General features: G+C 39.6%; 1 long non-coding RNA gene across 1 annotated transcript; it reads right to left on the bottom strand.

The window, feature by feature from the left end:
• Nucleotides 1-6275: 6275 nt before the first annotated feature.
• Nucleotides 6276-9915, bottom strand: LOC141568230 (uncharacterized). The gene is made up of 3 exons (XR_012491302.1): nt 9591-9915; nt 9205-9306; nt 6276-7849 (listed from the first exon to the last, which is right to left on the bottom strand). It is a non-coding gene; the product is annotated as an uncharacterized LOC141568230 (long non-coding RNA).
• Between the last annotated feature and the right edge of the window lie 16546 nt (nt 9916-26461).

Here is a 26461-nt window from a genome sequence, read left to right as displayed (position 1 = left end):
CATTCTTAGAATTATGTTGACTTTATAGACTTATAGATTAATTTGGAAAGAAATGACATCAATATTGAGTTTTACTATCTATTAACATGACATAGCACTTCTTTCATTTTGTTCTTCTTTAATGTTTTTCAATACAGTTTTGTAAGATTTTCCATGAATCTTCTTTCCATCTCTGTTAGATTTATGGCTAGGTAGTTGATATTTTATGCCATTATAAACTGTTTCTTTTTTTAAATATATTTTCTGTTTATTTTTTGTATTCATTTATACCAAGAATCCCTGATACCATATGTATTGAGTCAAATGATCAACCTGTAAATTTTGGTTTTTCTATGTAGGTAATCATATCATCCATGAATAATAAGAGTTCTGTTAATTTATTTTTATAAATTTAATACCAGCTGTTACTTTTTCTTGACTTCCTGTTCTTCTAGGACTTCCAACAAACATCCAATGAAAGAGGTGATAGTCACTCTGTTTTCTTATTTCTGATCTAAAGAATTATTTGAAGCCTGGTTTGAAGGTGGAGTCTACAGACAAGATTTGTTCTGCCTAATCTGGGAATAGTTTAAACAAAATTTTCAGTTAGAGATTTTCAGGCCACCTGGTTACTGAGGTTTGTGACTGCATATATGAATGGGGGTCAACTTGTGGTAAAAGAGAATTTGAGGGAACTTCTTCCCCTTCCAACAGTGTAGGGGTTTGAAAGAGATGGCAGGAGATTCTTTTGTGTTCACTCTTACATTTCGGTTGTAGCCCTTTGGGGTTCCAACTTTATACATGTGGGAATCTCTTATCAGGTCCCCTACTTTGGGTGGGCCTTGGGGGCTGTGTCCTTGCTAACTAGGGTTCAAGGCCACAGGGGTTCAGCAGACACCCCTGAATGACACTGATTTCAGTACTCTGCTTGATTTTCAGGAGTCCGCTTTCGCACTTAGATTTTGATCTTTACATATTCTTATTCGTACTTCCTTGTTAACCCATTGATGCATTTAAAAAAGAAGTTTGTATGTATGGGATCTAGCATTTTCTGTGTTTTCAGTGTTAGAATGTTTTATCATATTTCTAGAATCACAAGTCCCCAGTGTACATTTTCAATATATCTGCTATATGTTTTGCAATAACGAATTGACAAGACACCATCCTTGCCCTCCTGGAGTTCACGATAGAGTTGGGAGACAGGCATGGAAGTGAGGCATTAAAATACAGGATCATACACATTACCATAGAGTTAGCAGAGTGAAGGGAGACAGGGTGGGGCCAGATATTCAGGAAAGAGGGAGACACACTTGCAGAGACCACTTGCAGACCACTGAGGTGAGAGGATGAATCTGGGGTATTAGGAGAACTCTGTGTTTCCTACAGGTACTATTCATTAATGTTTATTGCTACTCTAGGAGGAAAGAGAGACAGGTTTCCCCATTAAGAGAAAAAGAACTGCATCTCACAGAGATTGACTGATCTGCTCATGTGGCCGTGGGTAGCAAACTGAAAATCTGGTCTTTTGACTCTTAAGTCCAGGGCTCTTTCCACCACTGACAAAGCTGGGCCCTGAAAGATGGGACACTGAATCCCTTTTGTTTAGTTCTTAGGGTTCCAAATCCAATGATCTAGCTACAGAAAGTGCATGATCAGTGCTCACCTAGCCCCCTAAATCTGCTGCATTCAGAGATTTTATTTGTAAAGTAATTTAACTTTGTTGTTTTTCTCTGTACAAAAACTGATCTGAGGACGAGGTGGCTTTAGGAAGACAGGCTCTCTCACAGCTAACAGTGAGCCTCAAGCGGGGCTGCTGCTGACGCGTGAGGAAGACGAAGCCGCTGGGATTGCATCAGAGAGCTCCTAATCTCCTGCCCGGTGACCAGTTCTCCCATGGCACTGTTCCAGAAAGGTGCCACCGATACTTGTTTTGTTGTTGTTTTTTCCTGTTGTTTTTTCTTTCACTGAGTTAATTTAGAAACTAGTTGGTGTAACTTGAGTGTGTGGTACTTAACCAAAGCTTTGAACTTTGGCACGTGTCTTTCTGGACATGGCCAGTTGCCTTCTCTGATTTATTAAGACTTAGTGTGTTGAGTTGTCCATGTGTAATTCCTTCCCAGAGGTGGCTACCTATAGAGGCAGCTTTAGCGTGTATATACATAAGAAGCCTATATCAGAACAATCTGGTAAAAAGGCAAAGGTAGGGAATTTTTCTTCAATTGAATTTGCGTGGCAAGCCCACAGTTTGAACTTACAGTGTTTGACCCCTTTTTGCATCACTTTTCTCACATTGACAATGAGACCATTAGTAGTACTTAATTCACTGAGCTCTTGTAACGAAGAAATAAATGAATATGTGTTAAAACCTTAGAAGAGCATTTGCTTTAGAACAACTGCTCAACAAATTCAGGCTATAATAATGTTTATTCAGGGTGATGTGTTGAGCTGATCATATAGCATTACTGGGGAGGAGAGCTAGACTTCTCCTTTTTCACTCTTCGAGAGGTATCTGTGGTTTCCCACATGTTTGTCTGACACTAGGGTATAATGTAAGGTGGGAAGAAGAGTTTTCACTTGTCCTAAGTCTCTTCTGAGCATTCACAGTCCCCCAAATTTTGTCAATATTCAAGAATTTTTCTCTTATACACTTAGATTTTTCCCATTTAAATACAGATACTTTTTGAGGTGGTTGATAAAGCAATAAAATAGGAATTTGAAATAAAAAAACTTAGGATGAGGTCTTTGCTACTGTCTTCTCCTTGTGTGTCCTTATGTAAGTCTGTCTTAGGGTTCACCAATGTCTAGTTCTTCTCTCTTTGTGGTAACCTCAGTTTAGTGGGGATTGTTCTTGCCCATGGGCTATAAATGGAAATGACACATGCCACTGTAAATGGAAGTGACACATGCCACTTCTGGGCTGAAGCATTTGTCAGTGTGAAATCTTCCACTTCTTCTCTTCTCCTGACACAATAGTTATCAAGAAGGCCTCACATTAAGATGACAGACTCAAAAGAGTTTCAATTCAACGTAGAAAGTAAAGTCATTCTTAGAGTCCCCTGGACTCAGAACAGGAGAGACTCTATGTCAAAAATAAATCTTTGCTACTTTGAGCAACTGAGATTTGGGATTTGTTTGTTAATTCAGCATACTTCAGTTTATCTTTGATTAATAAACTTTCTTTACCTTTCTGAGCCTTAGTTTTCTTATCCTAAAAGTGGGACTAAAAGTATCTATATAATTATGGGATTTTTAAAAAAAGATAATATTAAACATGGTAATATGTGCAAAATATCCAAGTTTACATCAGCTTATGGTAATTGCTCCTAAGTGATAATTCTTTAGTACTATGTTTAAGATTGATCCAGTGAATAGTCTCAGGTCTTCCAACAGAGGTAACCATGAAAAGGTTTCTGCCTTTAAAGAGCATGGAAAATGTTGAGAAATTAAGACTTCCATTTCAAATTTTGCTCTTCTGACCTCCTCCTTCATTGCTCAATAACCAATGGGAAAAAAGCAATATGCTTGTTTCCTGTACTCCTCAGCTATTAATTGCAGGTACACTGGACTTCAGCACAGGGCAGAAATTAGCTTGGTCACCCACCTGCCCTGTTACTCTTTCTTCCAATGACCTTTTTTTGTTTCTTCTAAGGTCATATGCCATTCCTCCACTTGTGCCTATTCTCTTCTTTTGTAATTAGAAATAAACTATCAAACGAACTCCCAAATATTGGTTGTTTTTCCTGAGACTCAGAGAGATACACTTTGTTCTCATTTATGCTGCTTGCCATTGGATTTCCTTTGACTTTTCTGAGCTTTCGTCTCCTCAGCCTATTTTGCAGTGTTGTTGTAAGGATTGAGGTCATGCTAATTGACCAGGAACTGACTGAATCTTATGTGTCTGTTGAACTTTTCTCTTTCTTAAAGAATTCTTAACCTAAATAGAACATTTTGGAAATTCTGAACTTCCACATCTCCTTATACTTGTGCAATTCTAGCAACATAGAATCCTTGATTCTAGGGCTAGAGAATGACTTTCTCTCCATGCATAAAGGAAAGAACGAGATAACATTTACTGAGCACCCAGTAGGCTATTTATATGTACTATTTTGTGCCATGGCCATTTTTTAAGGTAATGGAATGTGGTTTAAGAAGGTTAACTTGAGAAATGTCACATGCCAAAAAATCCCTTCACATTGTTTTTCTTCCACTGTCTTCCTTGTTTTGGCCATTCAAAAAGCTTGTACTTTTTATTATACTAATAGCATTATCAATTTTACTAAGCAAGACATACATGTAATTTATGAAAATAGTAGAAAACAATGGTAAATAGCAATTTTAAGCAGCACTAAAGTCTCTTCTTTTATGAGATGGTAGATATGTCAGCCAGAGGAGCGTGGTGGTGGTTAAAATGTGTTATTTCCATTATGCTTTTAGTAATATTCCAGTTAGCCTGAGGCCTTTCTAGTACTATCTTCATGAACTCACAGGGTTCATAGGCTCTCAAGGGGTAACCATTGATATGGTCTAATCAACTCACATAATACATTTAACAACCACCATCACAAGTATGTATTGAATTCTTATGTATTGAAATCCATTCTGAACCAGGGGTGTCCAGCTGCATCTGTATGGAGCTTGTATGAAAAGTATTATGGGGAAAATAAAGTGAGGAAGGAAGACAGGGAGTCCTGGGTGTGTGTGTGTGTGTGTGTGTGTGTGTGTGTGTGTGTGTGTGTGTGTCTGCACGTGTTTGCAATTTTAAACAGGGTGAGTAATATGAGCAAGAAAAGTGGAATAACTTGCTAATCGTCCTGCAGTTAGTAAGTGGCAGATAGGGACCTGTCTGCAGTGTTCTAACTTCTGATCTTACATTCTCAATTTCATTGGCACAGTCCTCTGAATTTTTTATCAGAGCCAAACCCAGAACAAATCACCAGCATGAAATTATTCACTGGTGCATTCTTCAGGTTTCAAGTAACAGGTATTTGCCTCCAATTGTTTAAACAAAACGGGGTGAGCTTAATGGAAGGACAGTAAGGTGTTTCATGTCACGTGGAAGGGCAGGAGGACAGCCGGGCCTCTGGGGATGTGAATGCTGCCAAGACGATCTTTCCATCACTTTTCTTTACTCTCAGATCAACCTCCTTCATGGAGCTCGACATCTAACTGATAACAGCGTTGCCCTCAGATCCGGGCAGGAGTGGTCCCTGTTCTGCCCTGACTGAGCATCAGGGTTGCTGGAACTTTGGGTCTCTTGCCTCCAGATCTGGTCATGCTGCTGGGTTGTGTTGCCCACTGGGGGTACTTGACTCTGTGAGCCTCATGTAGTGTTAACCAGATGGCTGAGGAGGTCTAGGACTTCTACCTCCAGGGCTGTGCTGGGACACTTAGCCTGGCAAGGAGATGGCTCCTCGTGGCTTGTCCTGTGCTTATTCTGCAGGATTCTGTGAATTTGGACCACTGAAAAGGTACTAATATGCTGGTTTGTGATGATTCTCTCCCAAGTCAGAAAGAGGACTAATTTAGGGGTCTAGACCATAATGGTTCACTGACAACACTGAGCTTTGATCAGGTATATGATCCCTGCATCAGATTTCCCGGTCTGGGTCCTGACAACGGTGCCACTTCCAGGTTACAGCAGCCAAGAGAGGGTTAAAAGCAGTGGAACTGGAACTTTATTGAATGAATTGGGATCAAGCGTTTGTTCTCTACTTAGCTATATGATCCTCAGCCTCCATGAGGCTCATTTTCCTTATCTTCATGATGGGAAGATAAGTTTTTTAAAATAATTATGAAGTGAGATAAAGTTTGAAACATACTTAGAGCCTGGTACATAATAAACATTTGATACGTATTATTATTATCATTTTTTTGGAGAGACTAAAAGATGTTAAAATACTTTACCCAATGTTCCACAGAGAGCTGGATTCCAAATCATATATTCTCTAGATACCATATTCTTTTGATTGTGCTAGAAAGCCTTCTCAGGTTAAAAAAACAGGAGGAATCCAACAGGAAAACCAATATTACGATGGATCCACTTGATAATTAAGGTACTTAGTGTAGGAACACTCTGGGTTTGCTGACACTGACACACACACACACACACACACAGACACACACACAGACACACACTCACAAAATAAAACTCAAATGCAAAATGCTTGACAGAAGCAAAACAGGAGAACATTTATAATTTTGCTAAATGTTTCTTTTATTGGGAAAAAACACATAAAATTAATTTGTACTTTGAGTTGCAGAATATTGACACTTCAGTAAATTTAACTCACAAAAGGAAATTATATCTAAGTCCAAACTGCTGGGGGAAAAGTAATCAGCCCTTCATTGTACACATTGTAAATTAAATTCAAATAGTTATTCCTGCAGCATTCAAGCTGTGATTTTAATTATCCTCAAATCTGGGGATTCTAAGTTAAAGTTTTCATGGTGACTGTAATTTTTGTCCCATTATCCATCTAACGGAATCAGCTTTATGTTATAGAATTTTCCAGATAGTAAATGATGTGAGGCTGCTGAGTGGGGATTGCAGAGACAACTAGAGTTACAAAGACGCTCTTGGATGTTTAAATGTTCAGCTGTGAGTTTTTTAAAGGGATTTTAAAAAATCTTGCTCCGTATTGAAATTTGCCCAATCCATCAATTAGCCAAAAAAATATTTATTGGGTATTTAATATGTGTCAATTTCAGTGGTAAGTGCTAAAAAGGAAAAAAAAATAGAGGAAGGAGAAAAGAATTCCTATAAAATTTGTACTTCAATAATGTAGGAACTCACAGAAGAACAGAAGAAATTAATAACAGAATGTGTGTGTGTACACATGCAGGCATAGATGGACATGACAACATAGGAACCTGCTTTGATGAGGAAAGGACAATAAGTGGGAATTGGATTTACCACTAATCAAATATGGCAGTTGTGGAGAAAGTCTGTCATTTTCAGTGGCAGATGTCACTGAACAGCCTTTGATGTAAACAAATTGTCAGTTAAAGCCGTGAGGGAGATCCAAACTTTAATCAGCTGTAATTTCAATAAGATACAGGCTGCACATGAAAAGAATACAGAGCCACATCAAGTTCAAAAGTCTAGACAGTCAGCAGGAAAATGCTTTTATTATCCTTATTTTTTCTGTTTCTTTTTTTTTATTAATTGAAGTGTATTTGGATGACAATTGTTAGTAAAGTCACATAGGTTTCAGGTGTACAATTCTGTAATACATCATCTATATATCACATTGTGTGTTCACTACCCAGAGTCAGTTCTCTCCATCACCATATATCTGATCCCTTTTTACCCTCATCTGCCAATCCCCTCCCCCCTTACCCTTTGGTAACCACTAAACTATTGTCTGTGTCTATGAGTTTTTGTTTCTTTATTTGTTTGTCTTGTTCCTGCATTTTATTATCTTACAGGTCCCCAGATGCAAATTACAATCACAAGATTAGTCTGATGACTCAGGTGAGTAGATCAGGAAGTGGCATTTTGTTACTAGCAAGGGCCTTGAGACCAGCCCTTGTTAAGCACTGTATGCAAGACTGAAAATGTCTCAGGTTAAAGTTATAGAAGTGTTTGGGAGAATTCAGTTTCTAAATTTATATTCTGAAGCAATGTCTTCTGTGTTGAGAAGTTGATACATATTTGATATTTGAAATACATGTCATGTTTAAAAGAATTTAGTATTGCGACTACATTTTCCAATATATAATTCAGGACATGGCCCTTACTAAGAAATGCTTTAGGAAAGAGTAGACCTCTGAGAAGCTTGGCAGTGTCTGTCCTCTGTGGGCCATGCGTGGCCATGGCAGATGTTGCCATGGAACCGGGTTCTCCAGTCTCAGATGGAATGATGGGTTTCTGGAATAGCAAAAGCCAGGTGGTAGCACTTAACCACTGAAGCAAGGAGTACACAATTCCCGTCTGTGTGGCAAAATCAGAGGGGCAGTCAGAACGCCTTGCCGCCCAGGATACTGTGCAGTGGAGTCAATGGCTAATAGTTTGTGCCGTTACAAGGGACCAGCTGGATGGATAATGAGTGGCCTCCCTCTCTTCTTCCCTCCCTCCTTTCACTCCTTCCTTCCTTAATGGAAAAAAAAAAAAAAAAAATCGTGGTTTCTCATTCAGTTAAAATTATGAGTTAAGAACTGCATTACCATATACCAGGAAAATTAGAATGGGTTACAGATGAAGGTGACAATGAATTTTAGTTATCGCCTTGAAACTTCCATAGTGGGCACTGTAGCATGTTCCTGGTTGCATTAAGTTTTTATAGAGTTGTCCGCTACCACTCGGAAGGGACTCTGTGATTGTCTGCTCCTAGGAGGGAACTGCCTGCTTCAGCACAGTAGGCAGTTGCCACACGAGGCTACTGAGCACTTGAGATGTGCCTAGTCCTGTTTGACGTACGCCATAGGCAAAATGTGGAGACTCAGGATAGGTAGAGGAATATAAAATATTTATTTAAATTGCTTTTGCCTGTTTCTTTTTACCATTTTTAATGTGGTTACTAGAACATTTTAAATCACATATGTGGCTTGCATTGTATGTCTGTCTGGATTATAACAAAGGGAAGGAAGCTAGTGTGGGCATGTCAAAACTCTGCCCTATGTGGGGTGCCCTATCATTTCTTTTTCAAACCAGGGTATGCTGGAGAGTGGAAGTGGGCATGGTAGATAATGATGCCAGGGAAAGGGGCATGGACTGGAGCTGTCCTCAGCCCCTGACGGTGGGAGGTCACCCTGCCAGTGAGTAAGGTGCGTGTGGAAGCCACAGAGAAAGGGCAGACGAGGACTAGAAAGAAGGGTTTATTTTAGGAGATTTATTTTGTCTTGCATCAAACAAACAACTGAAGTTTTATCCTGTGTGGTTCACATTCTTTCTGCTCTTGGAAAAAAACCTTCAGCTTCCAATTTCTAAGGGAAAGACTTAAGACTGAAAATCCAGGCTTTAAGGATTTGGATGGCAGAAATTACTATGAAGCACTTGGATGTATGCAACTTAGGTACATCGGAGATATGTGGATTGCATTTCCTTTAAAACACACACGAGCTTAAAACTTCATGGGAAAAGTACTTGGCTGCCTTGGCTTTCCCAACCCCCACGTGTTTTTATAGACATACACTCACGTACACACTTTAGAGGGTGTTCTTTAAGCAGTAGACCAACCCAGTTTCCTGTGGCCAAAGAGCTAGGCCATGTCTCTTGATGCATACCTGCGTTCCTCATTTAGGAAGAGGGTCCCAAAGATGCTAACAAAGTAGGCACTTCTCTTAATCTGAAATGTGGGGGGAGAGCTCAAAAGAAGGTGAAAGAACCTGAAACATAAAAGGAAGTACGTTACAAACATTACAAATAAATGTTTATCACATTTCTCCTCACTAGAGGCATGGAAGCTGGGGCGTTGGTCCAGGGAGATGTGCAGGCAGAGAAAAGAATTGTCTCAGCAGCCACCCTCTGCCTTTTTGTAGGGCAGTGAGGAGCCGCACCAAGAAGGGACTTGCTCAAAAATCTCTCCCTCCCCAGCCCCACTCCTCGGGCCCCGAACTGTTCTTTAAGTATTTCCGTTTTCATCCAAGACTCTGAGCAACATGATAAGTACCTGTGCCCACACGATCTGAGATACTCAGCAATTACCATCATGCCTTTCCTGTTTGATTTTGAACTTGGTGATTCCTTTGACTGCAATGTCCTATTCCTCTTTTAACTCTTCCTGCCGTTGGAGATTCAGCTCAAATACTGCTCTCCCTTCGAAAGCCTTTCTTGATCCTCTCAGAAAGGATGAAGTCTTCCCCTGTGAGGTCTCACAGCATTTATCAGAAGACCTCACTGTAATGGGCTGCGATTATTGATTTCTCGGTCCTTTTTCTCACTCCATGTAAGCTCTGTTGGGGAAGGAAGGACTCGTGTCCTCTTACCTCGGCATCTCCAGTGCCTGCCATGTCATAGCTGCTCACCTTTCATATTTATATAGCCCTTTTTATCACTGGAAAATCACTTGGACATACAAGAAATGTCACCTGACAAAAACCTGAAGAGGATGCCAAGTGACTAATAAATCCCCAGTTACTTATTAAGATCGTGAAACTCTGAAAGGCTAGGTGACTTTCCCAGCATCACCCAGCCTGGGACTACCGCAACTGAGGGCAGAACCCGGATTTATTCCAAGGACCATTCCCCCTCCCCCCCCCCCGCCCCACTAAACTTGCCTGATTTATTGAATTAAACACAGAAACATCAGGCCACAGACAAGCACGTTTCAAATTTTGGATCTGATTTTAGTTGAAAAAAAATGTTTTGATTCCAGGGAAGCCTGGCAGGAGGAAGCATGTGAAACACAGTAAGACTTTTAGCAAAAAAGCTTGGGAAGTTGAAACTCAGGGGTTCAAGTTCTGTGGGTGGGATACATGAGGTTCTTGAGTCCCCTTAGGTTTTTGGTGAAATCTTGTATATGTATTTTTCTGGGAGGAGGAAGCCAAGTTTTATCACGTTCTCCAAAGGTGACTATACCTAGGGCCTTGCTCCGCCCCTGGGCAGAGGGACCATCTTGCACGTCCTTGGGGATCTAACTATCTCTTTGTGGGATGGTTTCCTCCTGGAGCCCCCCCCCCCCCAGCCCCATGGCCCGAGGATGCCAGGGCCTGCCAGGAGGGTTCTGGGCCGCCTGATGGCACCCTGTGTATTAACACTTCTGCATTGCAGGGGAGCTAATCCGTCTCTCCAGCTGCTTGACGGAGCTCCTTTGCCAGATCTGATAGAAGGATTTAACCTTTCCTTTTTCCCTCTTGGCACACACTCAATGGAATCCAAATAAAGAATTAAAGAGATTTGAAAGGGACTTTCCATTACCAAACAATTCAGTTTAAATTTCCGACCTTTCCTCTACCTATTTTTTTTTTTTTTTTCCATTCCCTCCTTTCTTCCTTTTCAACATTTAGGATTCAAGGCTGGCATGAAAGCCTCTGGGGACATGTGGAGAGCCAGAGGCCGGGAATGTGAGTGGAATTTTCCAAATTAAGGAGGCTTATTGGCCTTGGTTGCCAAGTGAACTGGGGAGGGCTGGCTTTCAGGTTACGCCTAGGAGCAGGCGTGCTTGACATCTGGAAGCAAGTTTCTGCTTTCATGGCTGGAGCAGTTCATGGAACTCCGTGTTTTCACAATCTACCCTGCACATTCCTTGTTCTGCGTCTTTGCTTCTGCTGCTCAAAGGACATACATTCAAGAAGTCTGAATGGAAACAGCTACAGGGTCAAGATAGTCCTGAGATCTCAGAGTAATAACAGTAGCTAGACTTTATTGGGAGTTGACATGTGCAAAGTGTTATGTTGGCCCAATAACGCTAAGGGGTGGGCCCGACCTTTTTACCCATTTGACAGATGAAAATACTGAGACACAGAGTTCAGTACATTTTCTAAGTTCTCATAGACAGGATGTGAAAGAACCAGGATACAAACCCAGGTAATGTGGCTCGAGAGCCAGGAAAGAATAACCAGTGTGAAAAGAGAGCATAGGGCCTGGAACTTACAAAAGAATCGACAAATTCTAACTATGATGAGGAGAAGAGACGTCAGGATAAGAAAACCAGTGCATGTTTTAAATCTCAGTTTTAAAAACAACATTTGTTTTTTCTTATCCCTATCATAAAATAGTAATCCATGTTTATAATAATGACTCTGAAATTAATTGCCCAAACGGCACCAGGTACGGAAGGTGTTCTAAGATAGTTCTTTCACATGTATTAGGAAAAGTGAATTCACATGCTATACAAAGAGATCTAGAGATATTAGATAGAAATATTTAATATTTTTATAATAACAATAGCTAACACGAATTGAGTGCTTACCAAATGTCAGTTGCCATTCTACGCTTTTTACTTATGTTAGCTCTTGTTATTCTTCCAATAGTTCTATGTTAATTACTATTATTATTATTATTCTTGTTTTGCAGATAAGGTAGGTAACTGAGAGGTGAAGTAGCTCGCCTGGGATTATGCACAGCTCTTGAGTGGCAGAGCCAGGTTTCATATCCACATAGCGTGGCTGCAGAGCCCATCCTCTTTGTCACTTATCTACATGGCTACCTTTCCTCACCAGCGATTCAAGAGTCGCTGTTCAAGTGCTTATTCTCCTTCATGCCTGTTCAGTTAGTCAGTGTAGCAATAAATGTCAATCTCTGTCTAAGATCTAGAAAACAGCAGAATGCTTTCACTAGGAGGCTACAACAGAAATGCAAAGCAACTTATAGCAAAGACTGAGACATGGCAGATGCATACAACAGAAGGGGAAGTGACTGAGAGATATTCTTGTCTAGTGGAAATCAATTCCATCCTGACTGTGCCCTCAAATAGGACATTATCTATCAACATTTCTGGAATCAATGAATGAATGGCCAGATGGTTAAGTACTGACAGTAGAATATGGTAAAGATCTTGACATACGTGGTGTGTGATTTTTGTTGTTGTTCAGTCCCAATAGCCTTTTAAGGATGTAGTATATTTGGAGAACACACTTCAGAGCAGGTGTCCATAGTAGACTGATACAGTTACAAACAAAAATCTCAGCACGAGCAACTAGTCAATCTGAATATTGTTGGACAGTAAGTGGCCAGGTGCCTCCAGTATTGTGTATTGGGGTTGGAACATATCTCTATATATCATCAATGACGATTACAGTTTTAGGCAAAATCCTCAACCATAAGGCATCATTTGTCTTTTGGAGCTAATTCTTGCTGAACCTCGCTTCCCTTGAAGTTGCATCTTACATCATTAAGACAGAAATGAGTAAGTGCCATAGTACCAAAGGCCACGTCTGGAAAGCCCAACAGAGCTGAGGCATGAGTTAGAAAACTCACATGTTTAACAATGGTCAAATGACTACACTTTAGATTTCGCTGTGCTTATTTTTTCTGGCTTATTGTAGGTACTCAACAACTTATTTGTTGAAAGAATGGATGGATTCATAGAAAAAGAAGTTTTCTTCTCTTTTAGGGTTGAGAGAATTAAAACAATGCAAGGGTGGGTGTGGAAAGACTATGTAAATAGAGCCCTCATTCAGTGTTGTAGCCAAGGAGAGATCTGATCATGGCAAGACAGAAACTCCCTTTTGGTTTGTCGATGGGGCTTCTGTTATTGTGTTCATTGTCATGTCATCAGCTTCTCCAAGGATGTCTGGGCCCCGGGGAAGAAGCCCCCAAACCTTGACAGCCTCAGAAAGGGAGCAGTCTTCAATCTGAAGGTATTCTGTTTTCACTCATTGAGTAATTGCGAGACAAATCCAGCCCCGTTCTTTAATAACCCTCTAAGCAGGTTATGAAATACATGTTTATGAATTCATCTCAGGCTGAATTCCAACTGGCTTAGAGAGATTTTTAAAAGCATGTGCATATTGTATCATGGCTGTTAAACCGAATGTTTGCTACTATTATTCAATCTGGCAAAAATTGTCACTTAATTTAATAATATGATGAAAAGAAATTACATGGCTTATTATAGAAAGTCTGCTCCTGCCCACCCACACCACAGAGGCCCTCTACATTTAGAGGCCCTTAATATTTTAGGCATAGTTGGATCTTATACGCCCACAGCCTCTATCAAAATGTGTCACCTCGTTTAATTTTCACAACAGCTCTGCAAGACATATTCTGTTCCTGTTATTAGCATCTTGAGACAAGGAAAGGATGACGCTCAGAGCCAAGATAACCCACACGGATGAAGATGTCAGAGAGAGGGTTTGAACCCTTGTATTTGGCTGTAAAACCTGGGACTTTAACTGCCTGCATTCAAACCCTATTTATTTCTCTGTTGAAATAACAAAGAGCTGTTATTTGTTGTGTGCTGGATTCCATTGCAAGATGTTTTCTCCTCTCATCCTGAAATCAACTCCAGTAGAGAGCTGTTATCATTCCTGTTTGACAGAAGAGAAAGCACTGAGAAAATCATTCCTTTGTGACTTTGGGCAAGTTTCTGACCTCTCTGAGCAGTACTCTACTTGTCTGTAAAAGGGGAAATGAGAGTGACTGTTTCACAGGATTGTTGTGATGAGGCAAATAGGCAGATGATGTGGCTGAGTGTGGACTCAGTAGATGATTAACTCAATAAATGCTGGTCAGCATTGTTTTTAAGACTGATAAATTTGCTTCTCTCTATCTTTAAGAATGTAAAATTGAGCAGTGTGAGAGCAGAACAAGTTATTTTTAAGAACCTGTGTTTCTTCGGCCTCTAGCTGATGATCCTGCTGATTCCAAGAAAATTCTGCACCAGCCATTCTGCCCCGATGGCATTTTATTTGGGCCTATTCTTTTCATCCTCGTGCTGCAAAGGCCTCTCTGAGGTCAACCAAAACGTGGGTGGGTTTTGTGGTCATTGTATGTCGTGAGTGATCCTCTGGAGAATGTTGGGGCTCTCTGCTTGCATCCTCCCCTTCCTTCCTTTCCTACTCTCCTCTCCCCTTTTGCCTTCCCCACTGGGGCTCAGGGAGTAGACCATCGGTCTTCATCTTTGTTTCCTGCTTCCCTTTCCAGCGAGTGTAGGTCAATTAGAGAACTCGGTCCCTCAGTCTGAGGTGTCTAACGGGTGGATGCTCTGTTGCCAGACCTTCACTAGGCTCGGAGGATGTAGAGAGTAATTAGAACGAGCCTCTATCTTTCAAGTCTACAATGGATTAAACTAAGAAAACTTTTCCATGATATACTCTCAGGAGATTTCCTGAGATTAACAAGGAGATGGAGAGCAGGGAATGGTGAAGGATTTCTAGAAAAGCCATTAGTTTTGGCACCAATCCAGCCTGAGCTTCAATTCCAGCTCTGCTGCTTGCTAGCTGGGTGACCTTGATCAAGAAATTGCTTTATCTCTGGGCCTCAGGATCCTCAAGTGTAAGAGAGAAATAATAGTAATTTCTTCCTCACATATTGTTGTGATGCCCCCCCAATAATGGAATCATACAATAAAAGTGCATCATGAACTGAAAAACAATCTGCAAATGGGAACTGAGATACAGGACTGAGATAACTTGCAGAAAAACAAACAATTGAGAAAATCCTAAACTTGGAAAAATCCACGGCATTTACATTTGATCCCAAAGCAATTATCACCTCATCATCTTTTCTTTTCCAATGCAAATCTTTTACAAATTATGATTATACCATGTGCACATGATTTCCAAGCATGAAAAAAAACTTGCTCTGTAACCACAAACCATCTTATTATTATTATTTTTTAGATTAGGAGGCAGGAGAATGTTGTTGGATGATGGGAAACACTCCCCACATCTGGAGACATAATTTACACTTCCCATTTATAGCTTCAGCTGTGGTTATTCAAATCTGAGTCTATGTTAGAAGAGTCATTAGAATGCTAAGAAAACAGAAAACATTTTAAGCACCTCCCATTAAACCAATTGCAACAGCCCATGATAGAAATGTTTACCCTCAGAAGGTGGACCCTTGTGGGTAATTACTTAAAATAAGGGAGAATAGTAATGCAATTTGTGGGAATATCCAATATGGCAAATGCTTACTTGAATTTGGAGACAAAGTTAAATTAGTATTGCTCATTTTGTCATTGTGTCAACAAATTGAATTTGAGTAAACCCTACACTGTGTTCTATGGACCAATGACAGATGGGCCAAATGCATGTTTTATTTTGTTTGGCTTCAGTCCTACTCAAATATATATATATATATATATATATATATATATATATATATGTATGTATGTATGTATGTATATGTATATGTATATGTATATGTATATGTATATATATATTTTTTTTCTCTGATCAGAGTCTGTTGTAGGTTTCGGTTTCACAGAGCTTTTCATTATATATTTTTATTTTTTTTATTTTACCAACAGAATGTAATTTTTCTTTTATCATTGATACAAATGCCAAAAAAAGTACAAATTTTTTATTTCCCCTATCTTCAAACCCCTTATGAAAAAAATAGAGTAATTCTAATTCAAGTAAAGAAAATGAAGATTCATAATGCTAATCAGTTGAGAAAACATTGAAATGTTCACAGGATCATCTTTCTAAACTGAAGATCAGCTTGGAATAATGAAGGAGAATCCCATTTTGTTTTGTTCTAATCTATGTTTAACTCATGTGTTATTTGGTTAATTAATGTAATTTAATATGAACTTGATTTGGGGGCGGGAAAAAGTCATTCAAAGAGAGCAAGGCATGACTGAAAATGTTGGACCAGCGTGGGGCAGAGATGGGGATTCCGTGGGCCTTGGATATAAAAGACAGTTCAGAGTTAGTCAGAGGAATTTGGAGTAATCCTGTCTAATAACAGAGGTTGGGGGAGAGTTGGGGCTCTTCCATAGGTAGGCAGAGAATAAGAATGAACTTAATAACCTCCTTAGTTCTAGAAATTTCCTTGATACAGTTTCTTCCACAAAGGAGTCCTAACCTATCTTTTTTTTTTTTTTTTTTTTAATTTTTGAAGAAAATATGGCAAGGCCAAGAGAAGGTCAGAGGGGATGAGGCAGATGTACTGATAATGGCATTTGATGCATACTATGTGCCAAGTGTGTTTATGAATCACTTTAAGAGCATATTTTATTTACTCCTCAAAATTATCCTATTTGATTTGCAGTAGGAAGAAGGTAGTCTTGTGTCTCAATTTTAATGATTAGGAAACACAGACCAGGGAGGTAAGTGTGTAAAGCACAGAGGTAGCAAGAAACAGTGTTTAACCCTTTGTTTTCCTGGCTCCAGGGACCTGGCTCTCAACCAATATTCTCTATGTCTTCCTACTCATTTAAGCCTGCTTTGCCTCACTGGGGAAAGAAACCAGAGTCTGCTGTACTCTCTTCTATATAGATTGCTTTTTTTTTGCATACAGATAGCTTAGGGCATATGAGCATTTTAATTTTCCAAAGTTTGGTATCTTCCACTTGGGTCTCTTTTTCCATGCTACTAAAGCCATTCCAAGGATAAAAATTAATTTTTCTTTCCATATGTTCCACTTGCACTTTGCTTATTCAGCTGCTCTTCTGCAGGATCTCGCTGTTATTAAAGAATATTTTGTTCTCCCCTAACAGCAACAAGCATCTCAGCTTTTAGAAAACAGGATTACTGTATTTACCTCATACTAAGTGATCATCTCGTAACATCTCAACGTCAAATCCATCCTTCTGTACTCTTCCTTATAATGTGAAAACTGGGAATCTGTAACCTATATTTCTGCTTTGCCAGCAGTTAGAATCCACCAGTAAATGATGCTACAGCAGGACTTGAAGGCAGAACAGGAGAGAAGGGTTGGCTTTTTCTATTTGCTTGTCATTCCTTTTGTGTGGTCCCAGCAATGGGTCTCAACTGCCCTAGCAGCAATGGACAGTGTCCGTACCCCTGACGATGGCAGCAGCTGCTGACAGTTGCTGTCTGTTTAACTTCCATGTTACCTGTTTGCTGTTTCACCTCTAGCATTAATTTAACTAAGTCCTAGTACTAAATTTATTCTGCTGAAATACCTAGGGTGGCTTTAGTTTTCCTGATTGGACTCTGACTGATTCCTCTCTGAGACTCATTTCTCCCATTGTGCTTTTCAGGGTCTGTAATAAATCACAGAATCTTCAATGTGGAATGAACTTAGAGGCTGTCAAGTCCAAATTCTGACATAGTAGGGAGGTGATCTATGAGAACTAGATGTCTATTCATGGAAAACTCCCATTAGATAAAGTTTCCAGAGCACTGTCTTTGGGAGAAATCTGAGGCTATATGAGATTTTACAGGAGAGAAGTTTTCGTTTACCCAACGGTACGCACTGCTGATATTGTCACGCAGAAGCTGTACATCTCAATGTGGAACACAGATGCCTTACGTGAACTTAGGAGAGTGACTTCTTCCTCCAATTGTAATCCTTGTTGCTGAGTTACTTGTACATGTAATAACATCTTTGATATTTAGTTTACTAACCAATGAGATGAGGCCAGGCGTATGTGTCCCAGCATAATTCAGAGGGATTTCCAAGGGATAGATCCATTTACTTCATTCATTCATTCCATTTATCCGTTATTTCACCTACCCATCTATCTTTCCATGTATCCATTTATTCTTTCTTTCTTTTGTTTACTTTATTTGTTCATTTTTCTGAGATTCTCTCCTTTGCTGAACACTGTACTATACTGGGAGACATAAAATGAGAACAAAAAAAAGGTCTTCCATTTCTATGAGCTCTCTAGAGAAATGGGGAAGTTTTAGTTGTATTAAGTCTGGAAGCTAAGAAGAGGAAATTTGATAAAAATTTAGCAGCAGGAAGTTTTTCCAGGGAGAAAAGCTGATGGAAAGATGCAAAGTTGCTGATAGATGGAAGGGTATGAAATGGTCAGGAAATTAAGTAGTTTGTTAAAAAAAAATAGGGAGTGCTGGGAAATGAGGGTGCAAAGGTCAAGTAGACAGAGTGAGATGGGCCCTTTTGAAGAAAAGAGGAATATGTCAATATAGGTGTGAGTGTGTGTGTGTGTGTGTGTGTGTGTAATGCCTATTGCAAATTCCATGGTGAAAATGGGAATTGTTAATACTCAACAATATCTAGCAAAGATGTTAGAGAGTCTGACTCATGTTCAATACTAAATGGAAATCTAATTAAAATTGCTACCATCCTGGCCAAGAGCCCCTGAACGCCACGCATTCGCACTAACCGTCTAAGCAGTTGATGGGTGTCCAGCATTCGTTCATTCATTTTACGCTTTTCTCCAATCTACAATTTTGGGTTCCTCCAATAGCTTTCAGAGTTATAACAGTAAACAAGACCATTTTCTCTTTGAGCTTACAGCCTAGCTGCAGAAACAAATGATTAAATATAGACTTTGAGGAAAGTGTGATAAGTAGTATTTTAGAGTAAGAATGGTGTGCTTTGGAAGCATATAATAAATAGCACTGAAAATAGCCTAGAGGTTCAGGGAAGATTCCTGAAAGAAGGTGATATTGACTTAGACTTAAAGATTAATAAGAACCTGTCCAAGAGAGATGATGGGAGATAGTGTTTCAGGCAAAAGTAGCAGCACATGTGAGATTTAGAGATTGGTGAGAGTTTAGTGTTTTGAGGCCCTGAAAGAAGCCTATTATCACTGGACTATGATGCTGGGAGAAGGCTGGAGAGATAGGCTGGGGACAAAACTTATAGGCCTTTTAAGAGAAATGAGGCCTGGACTCACTGAGTATATTACTCTAATGAGTAATTGAAAGTCCTTAGATGATGCAAGTGGTGGAGACGTTACAAATTTGTAATCTTGTTTGCAGTATAGACAAGTAGAGGGAGAACCATGGAAGCAGGTGGGCTTCTGAGGGACTGGTGTGGCCGTGACCTTGACTGAGGCCACTTCACTGGAGAAGAAGGGAGTGAAACCATTTTAGGGGCGTGCCCCACTGGGGAGAACTTAGGCTGGAGATATAGCTGTATGTAGATAGGTACATAGATTTCTGTACATAAATTGCGTAATGGTCAGTAAAATGAGGCCGAAAATATCTACGAGGTCAGACAATTATGTTCGTGAACTCATCCTAGAAAAAGTGCTACATACCTCGCTACTGAATATCACTACGGTCACCTTCGAAGTACTCCCCTGGGAAGCTATGCACCTACGCCAGTGCCTAGTCCACCCTTCAAAGCAATTTTGGAACTCTTTTTCTGGAATGGCCATCAGAGCTGTTGTCGTATTACCCTTGATGTCTTGAATGTCATCAAAATGTCTTCCTTTCAATATTTCCTTTATCTTTGGGCAAAGAAGTCTCTGGGGGCCAGATCAGGTGAGTAGGGAGGCTGTCCCAATACAGTTATTTGTTTACTGGCTAAAAACTGCCTCACAGACAGTGCCGTATGAGCTGGTGCATTGTCATGATACAAGAGCCATGAATTATTGGTGAAAAGTTCAGGTCATCTAATGTTTTCACGCAGCCTTTTCAGCACTTCCAAATAGTAAACTTGGTTACCTGTGTGTCCAGTTGGTACAAATTCATGATGAATAATCCCTCTGATGTCAAAAAAAGGTGAGCAACACCGTTGCAACAAGTTTGCAACTTAATTGTCAGATCTTGTATTAATTTCAAAATGCACTTATATGATGTCATGTATGATGTATTGGGACAGGGTAATGAATAGGAGACATTAAAAGTAGACAACTATTTTAAGACTTGGGATGCGAAGAGATAGGATATGTGTAGAAAGAGTGGTAGCAAGAGGGGAAGTGGAAAAGTGGACATGTTTTGTTTCAATTGGGCAAATGTGAGAATGTTTGCTTCTTGATGGAGAGGAATAAGTGGAAGAGAAGGCTGCAAAATATATTAGAGAAAGGGAAGGACAATTGAAGAGCTAAGCCCCTAAGAAAGTAAAGGAAATGAGATTAAACTTTAGATGGAGAAGAGACACTAATACCACTGTAACAGAAAGGACGAAGAATATGCAGCAATGAGGATTCATTTCCAGGATTTTATTGTTGGCTTGTTTTTGTTGCTTTTTTTTTTTTTTTCAACTAAAGGGAAACTTTATTGAAGCCCCAGGGCCAAGGGGTTTGGGCAGGAGGCCACCCTGTGAGCCGAGGTGGTGGAAGGCCCTTATTTGTCTTCATAAAATAGGAGGTGAGGTAATCTGCCTAGAAAAGGGAAGGACGTGGAGGGCTCATCAATTGAAAATGGTGGATTGAAAATAAGTTAAGTTGAACCTTATGAAATGTACATGCACAAGAGAAAAGATACAGATTCTAAAGTAAGCCTCCATACTAAGTACGTCTGAAACCATCAACGTTTCCTTCCTAAGAATTTACTCAGCTTTCCTTCTTTCTTTGTCCTCTGTCTTCCTTCATATTAAAGCGCTCGTCACATAAAAAAAATAGTTAATACAGTTTTAGAATTTTAAATAGGCTCCATTCTCCTCTAGTGAACATAATATTAACTGATGTGTTATATCAGAGAATTGGAAAATTAATTCTATGCCTTTTTATTACTATTGGTAACTGCTCAGAGAAAGCTAAATCTGTCCCATTTATAGAAGTGGGAAGGTATTAATGTGATTATTTTTACTCTATTCTATGACTTGCTTTTTGTTTTATATATAAAAAAGCCAGAATATATATACCTGAGAAAGTCTGATCTTATATATTTTTATTTATATATCCATTTACCCATTCATCCATCATTTAATAAATATCTCTGTATGAAGGACTGTCTAGACACTAAGGACACTACATACATAAGCTATAGTTCCTGTTTCACACACTTTCAATCTATCTGGGGATACAGACTACCCCAGCAGTAGTCTTTCGAAACATGACAACCATTTGCAATGCGATGTGCTATATGCTGTGTGCATAGCAATCCCATATACAAAGTTCTTTGTGCAAGGAGGCTGCAGAGCCTCACTGGGGACATTGCAGAATGCTTCACTGGGTGTTGAATAAATAAGCATTTCCTGGCTCCAGCTCTGTTTTTTCCCTGTAGAACACACCAACCACATGAGAAGCTGTGCTGACCATATAAGAAAGTCCCCTGTAGGGACCCAGTATCTCAGCAGGCAGCAACAACCACCCAGGTTGAAGGCTGGAAGAGTGACAAATGAGAATTCAAGATGATCTAGAATAATCTGAATGGATAATAACAGTAACCATTTATTGACCGCTTACCTTATGACAAACATCATGATTAAGTGACTTAGGTGCATTTTTTCTTATAAGAACAGTCTCATAACAGAGAAAGTTTTATCATCTGCACTGTTCAGGTCAAGAAACTGATACATGTATGTATTTAGCATACATTTCCCAGGGTCAGAAGGGTAATGACCAGTTGTGTCAGGGTTAAAACCCAGGAGTCTGACCTCAGCACCTGTTGTCTTCTCCCTTGGGCCAAAGATGCCTTCCTGTTTGCTTTTTGTGTAAATTATGGCTATTTGGTCAAAAAACTGAGAATCACTACAGTTTGGTCAAAATGAGGATTTGGTTAAAATTAAAATCCCAGTCTCTCATTTTTCCAAGTGTAGTATTGGTAATTTTCACGTCCTGTGGAACACGTTAAAAATATTAATGCATTCTTGATAATTTGGTCTTTTTTCAGAATTTTTAGTATTTCTCGACTCTATTTATTCTTCACTTCTAAATGATTTTCAGCCAGCGATTGATTCTCTATTCATTAAGAATAATAAAGTGAGTGAATCTTAGTATCCAATAGCAAGAGACTAGTTGGAATGCCCCAATAAGCTGCAAAAGAATTATTTTAATACTTTTATTATTGCATCTTTTATTACTTTTTAAAAACTTTTTCTTAGTAAAAAAGTAACAGAAACTCATTAAAGAAAAATCAAAGACAACATTCATAATCTCTCCCACTTCGACAGCTATTAAAAACATTGTATGCACCTAAGCTCTTCACAGATATTTCTCTCTGTTATTTCACTATAAAATAAGATTTTAATATTAAATTCAATATTAATATTTTACTCTTTTGTTATCTTCCACAATTTATTTCAGTCCTATAAATAATTCCTTGACATTTAGGTTATTCCCACTGTTCACTACCACAAATGACACAGAACAGAAATAATTGGCAAAAGGTGATTTAGAAATGGACTAGCAGAAAAGTAGAACTTACCTGGAACATTCTGAGAAGGCACATTTTTTAAAGACCAATAACCCTACAATGCTCCAATATTACCCATTATGCATTGCCAGTAACTGGGAAAGCCGGTAACTAGGGATATTCTTTACATCACCTTGCTTTTCATCAGGTGACTGTAGCAGAGGAGTAGCGTGGCCCATCTGCAGCCACCCTACTGCTGTTCCCAGGGAAGAAAGAGGCCGTGGTCATGGCCTGCTTTGACTTTCCAATCATCCAGGTGCAAGCAGAGATGCTTTTTGTGGGGTGTTTGTACCTCAGGATCTATCCTTGCCTCCTTGGTTCTTTCTCCCCACACCTGACCCATCAGCTAGTCCTTTCTGCTCTATATGCAGCTCAGCCAGGAGCTGTTCACTTCTCAGCACAAGCATATTTATCACTCTTGTACAGGCCACTGTCTTGTCTCCTCCTTTCCTTGCTTCCAGTTTGTCACTTTATAGTTTATTACTCACAAGTAGACTAGAGGGATCTGACTAAACTCTAGGGCAGATATTCCACTCCTCTGCTCAAATGGCCTTTCCTCTCATGCAGAGCAAACAGCCAAGTCCTCCCCTGCATGCGGTGCCCCAATGTCTGCTCCTGATCCCCCATCCTTCTCTGCCGTTATCTCCTTATTCTGGCCTCCTCTCTTGCGCTACTCATGCCACACGGGACTCCAGTTCTTTCTCAAACACATCCTCCTGTCTCAGAGCCTCTGCATTTGCTTTAGCACATTTCTCGAATGTTCTTATACATCCTCACAACCTTCATCTTTGCTCAAGTGTCACCTCCACGGTGACGGCTTCCCCTGGTGACTGTTCAGGTGCAGCTTTTCCCACCTCCCTATTCCCTTCCCCTATTTTGTTTTTCTCTTAAGCACTTATCAACATCTTTCACATTGCGTGTCCAATTGATTGATTGATTGATTGATTGGTTGGTTGATTCACTGATTGATTGATTGATTGATTGATTGATTGATTGAGCCAAGCAGAATGTAAACTTTATGAAGACAAGAATTTCTCATTTTTCAGTTCACTGCTGTAGCCCCAGTCATGCAGAGCTGGTGTCTACATATCTTTGTCAAGTGAGAAGCCTCCCTTCCTTTCCTTCAGCTGTGAAAGACTCCTTCAGCTATTACAGCCCATTTTGTTATCAGTGCAGGGCCAATGGGAGCGAGGAGGGGGACAACTGGTGCAAGTTACCAGGGCCCAGTGGGGAGGAGGATGGGGATAAATGCCATGGGAGATTTTTAGCCCATGTACTTACCCTGAGGACATCAACATTTTGTCATTGTTGTTTTATTAGTTTTAGGTGTACAAAACAGCATAGTGACATATATATATATATATATATATATCACAAAGTGATCACCCTAATTAGTCTATTACCCATCTGACACTATATACTGTTATTATAATATTATTGACTATATTCCCTATACTGTACTTTATATCCCCATCACTATTTTTTTAAATTATAGTTCACATTTTTGTAACCAAGATCTGAACCTTGTTTCAGCAGCCTTTACCCATGTCTTATTATATCTTCATTTATATCCCTTCCCAAAAGAGGAAATTACTGTTTGTTACCTTTCCTCAATAGAATAGTATGCTGCTGGTTAAAACGCTTACAAGGAATAAGTAATCCATAGAAAAGAATTATGAAAATAAATAAGTAAATAAATAGTAGTTTAAAATTCTTGTTATGGATGAGAACAATAGGGTCTGAATCCTTTTGAGCTGTTTGAACTTAAGCGTGTTTCTTGACTTTTTAAGCCTGCAAGCGCTGATTATAAATAACAACACTTACCTAATAGAAAAGGCTAAGTGATAAAATGAGAGAATGCCTGGAAAATACATAGCACACAACACTCAATATTCAATAATTATGAACTACTGTCATCATCACTGTAATTGTGCTAAGTGAAAAAAGCACAGAATTGTATGTATAGCATGAAGTGACAACATAAAGTCCATATTAACACAAGGATTTTCACCCTCTGCTTTGGAGCTGGGGACTGTCACCATGTCACTGCTTCATACCCCACCTCAACTAGCCAATGTCATGTTTCAGCATCTGCCACTTGCACACACCAACTATTAGGTTGGAGCAAAAGTAATTGTGGTTTAAAAGGTTAAAAAATAATTGCAAACACCACGATTACTTTTGCACCAACCTAATAGACACCAGTTCTGGTATCATTCAGCTTTCTTTCAGTTGTATGTGATAGATGCTCAAACTGACTTAACCAAAACGATTTATTGGTTCATAAAAATTAGGAAATCTGGCCAGAGCTAGTTTTAAACAAATTGAGGCTGGGGCATCAACATGCAATGATATCTCAAGATTCTCTCTCTTCCTCCCCTGGCCTCTCCTTCCTTTCTGTTCTCTCTCTCTCTCTCTCTCTCTCTCTCTCTCTCTCTCTCTCTCTCTCTCTCCAAGCTCTGTTTGTTTCAACTGGGATTTATTTTCAGGAAGACTTTCCCCCATGTGAAAGCAAGAGTCCATGGCCAACATGATGCAGAGACCTCATGCTTCCCAATAAGGGCGCAGTTCCCAATAACGTTAGCAGAAGTCCCAAAGATGTCTTCTAAGGCTGGCTTTGTCTGTGTGCCAATCCTGGAACAAATCACAGTGACCCAGGCAAAGACCACTTGGGCTCTCTGTGCTTACTTAGAGCCAGGGGGAGCAAGGGGAGGCCCTTTGGACCACAGTGGTGTTGTATTATTGTTATATAAATGAGGAGGTTGGTTTTTGCAAAGAATTGTTGAGTAGACAGAGGAAAAAAAACTTTAGAAGGAAATGCTCCATAATATTAATAGCAATTAAGATGTGGAACTCATGATAGATTATTTATTTTTATCTTTATTTCTTTAAAGAATGTTCCAAATGATCTTTAGTCATGATCTATTATTTTTATAATTGAAAAGTAAAAGTGAAAAATGGTCCTTGAGGGCTGAGTGGGCTGGTGAGCTCATCAGATGGTGTGTGAATGGGTACATGTTACCCAAAGACTGTCCCTTGCCTAGCTGCACACAGACTGGATTTCAGCAGTCTATCCCTCACGTGGAGCAAAGGCTGTCCTGTATATGCAATGAGTCGTTTTGTCCCTGATACTTCAGTTTATAGGGAAACTGCCTAGTCGTGTTCAAACTTCCAGAAATTGGTGGTCATCTGGAAAGAATCATAGACCAGAGGCCAGGACACCTGGGTATCTTTTCCAGGTCTGTCCTAACAGCTGTGTCAGGTGTCAGACTCTTCTGAGCTACAGGTCCCCTATCTATAATCAGAAGGTTTATTTTTAGCTTTGACAATCTATGATTATTATTTCCATTTACTGATGGAGTAACTAATTACTTCATTACAGGATTTCTCAAAACCAGTTACCTCCTGTTTGGTTCAATTAGCAAAATGCTAACATGATTTTTATTGATTTTGATGGTTGGGCTGCCAGGAGAGGAGCCCAATGGGGGATCTTAAGCAGATTTTGTATTTATTATTCCAAGGTCGTATATATAGGAGTAAAGCTTGTTTTGCATTTTTCCAAGTTCTCGCTTAGAAAATACTCACTCCCCATCATCCTCTTCCGTTCTGTAGATGGCCCAGGACTCTTTCACTCCCCCCCCTCCCTTAGTTTATAGCCAGAGAAAAGAAACAGTGGTTGACACTGGCTGGAACTGAGCCTTTACTTTTCTCCCTGAACCAGAGAAGAACCAAAGAATGTCTAACAGAGGGTGAATCTCAAAGTTTACTTATACAGCCCTCCTGGATTTAGAGGAAATATTTACTGAGTATCTTAATGTATATTTAAGGAAGGAACATACACTGCAGAGTCAAACAGAGTGTGGTTTGAATCGTTGCTCTATTACTTACAAATATGTGAGCTTGGGAG

This window comes from Rhinolophus sinicus, linkage group LG02 (assembly GCF_036562045.2).
Source record: "Rhinolophus sinicus isolate RSC01 linkage group LG02, ASM3656204v1, whole genome shotgun sequence".
NCBI classification, from domain to species: Eukaryota; Metazoa; Chordata; class Mammalia; order Chiroptera; family Rhinolophidae; genus Rhinolophus; species Rhinolophus sinicus.
This window is presented reverse-complemented; position numbering and strand designations above follow the sequence as displayed.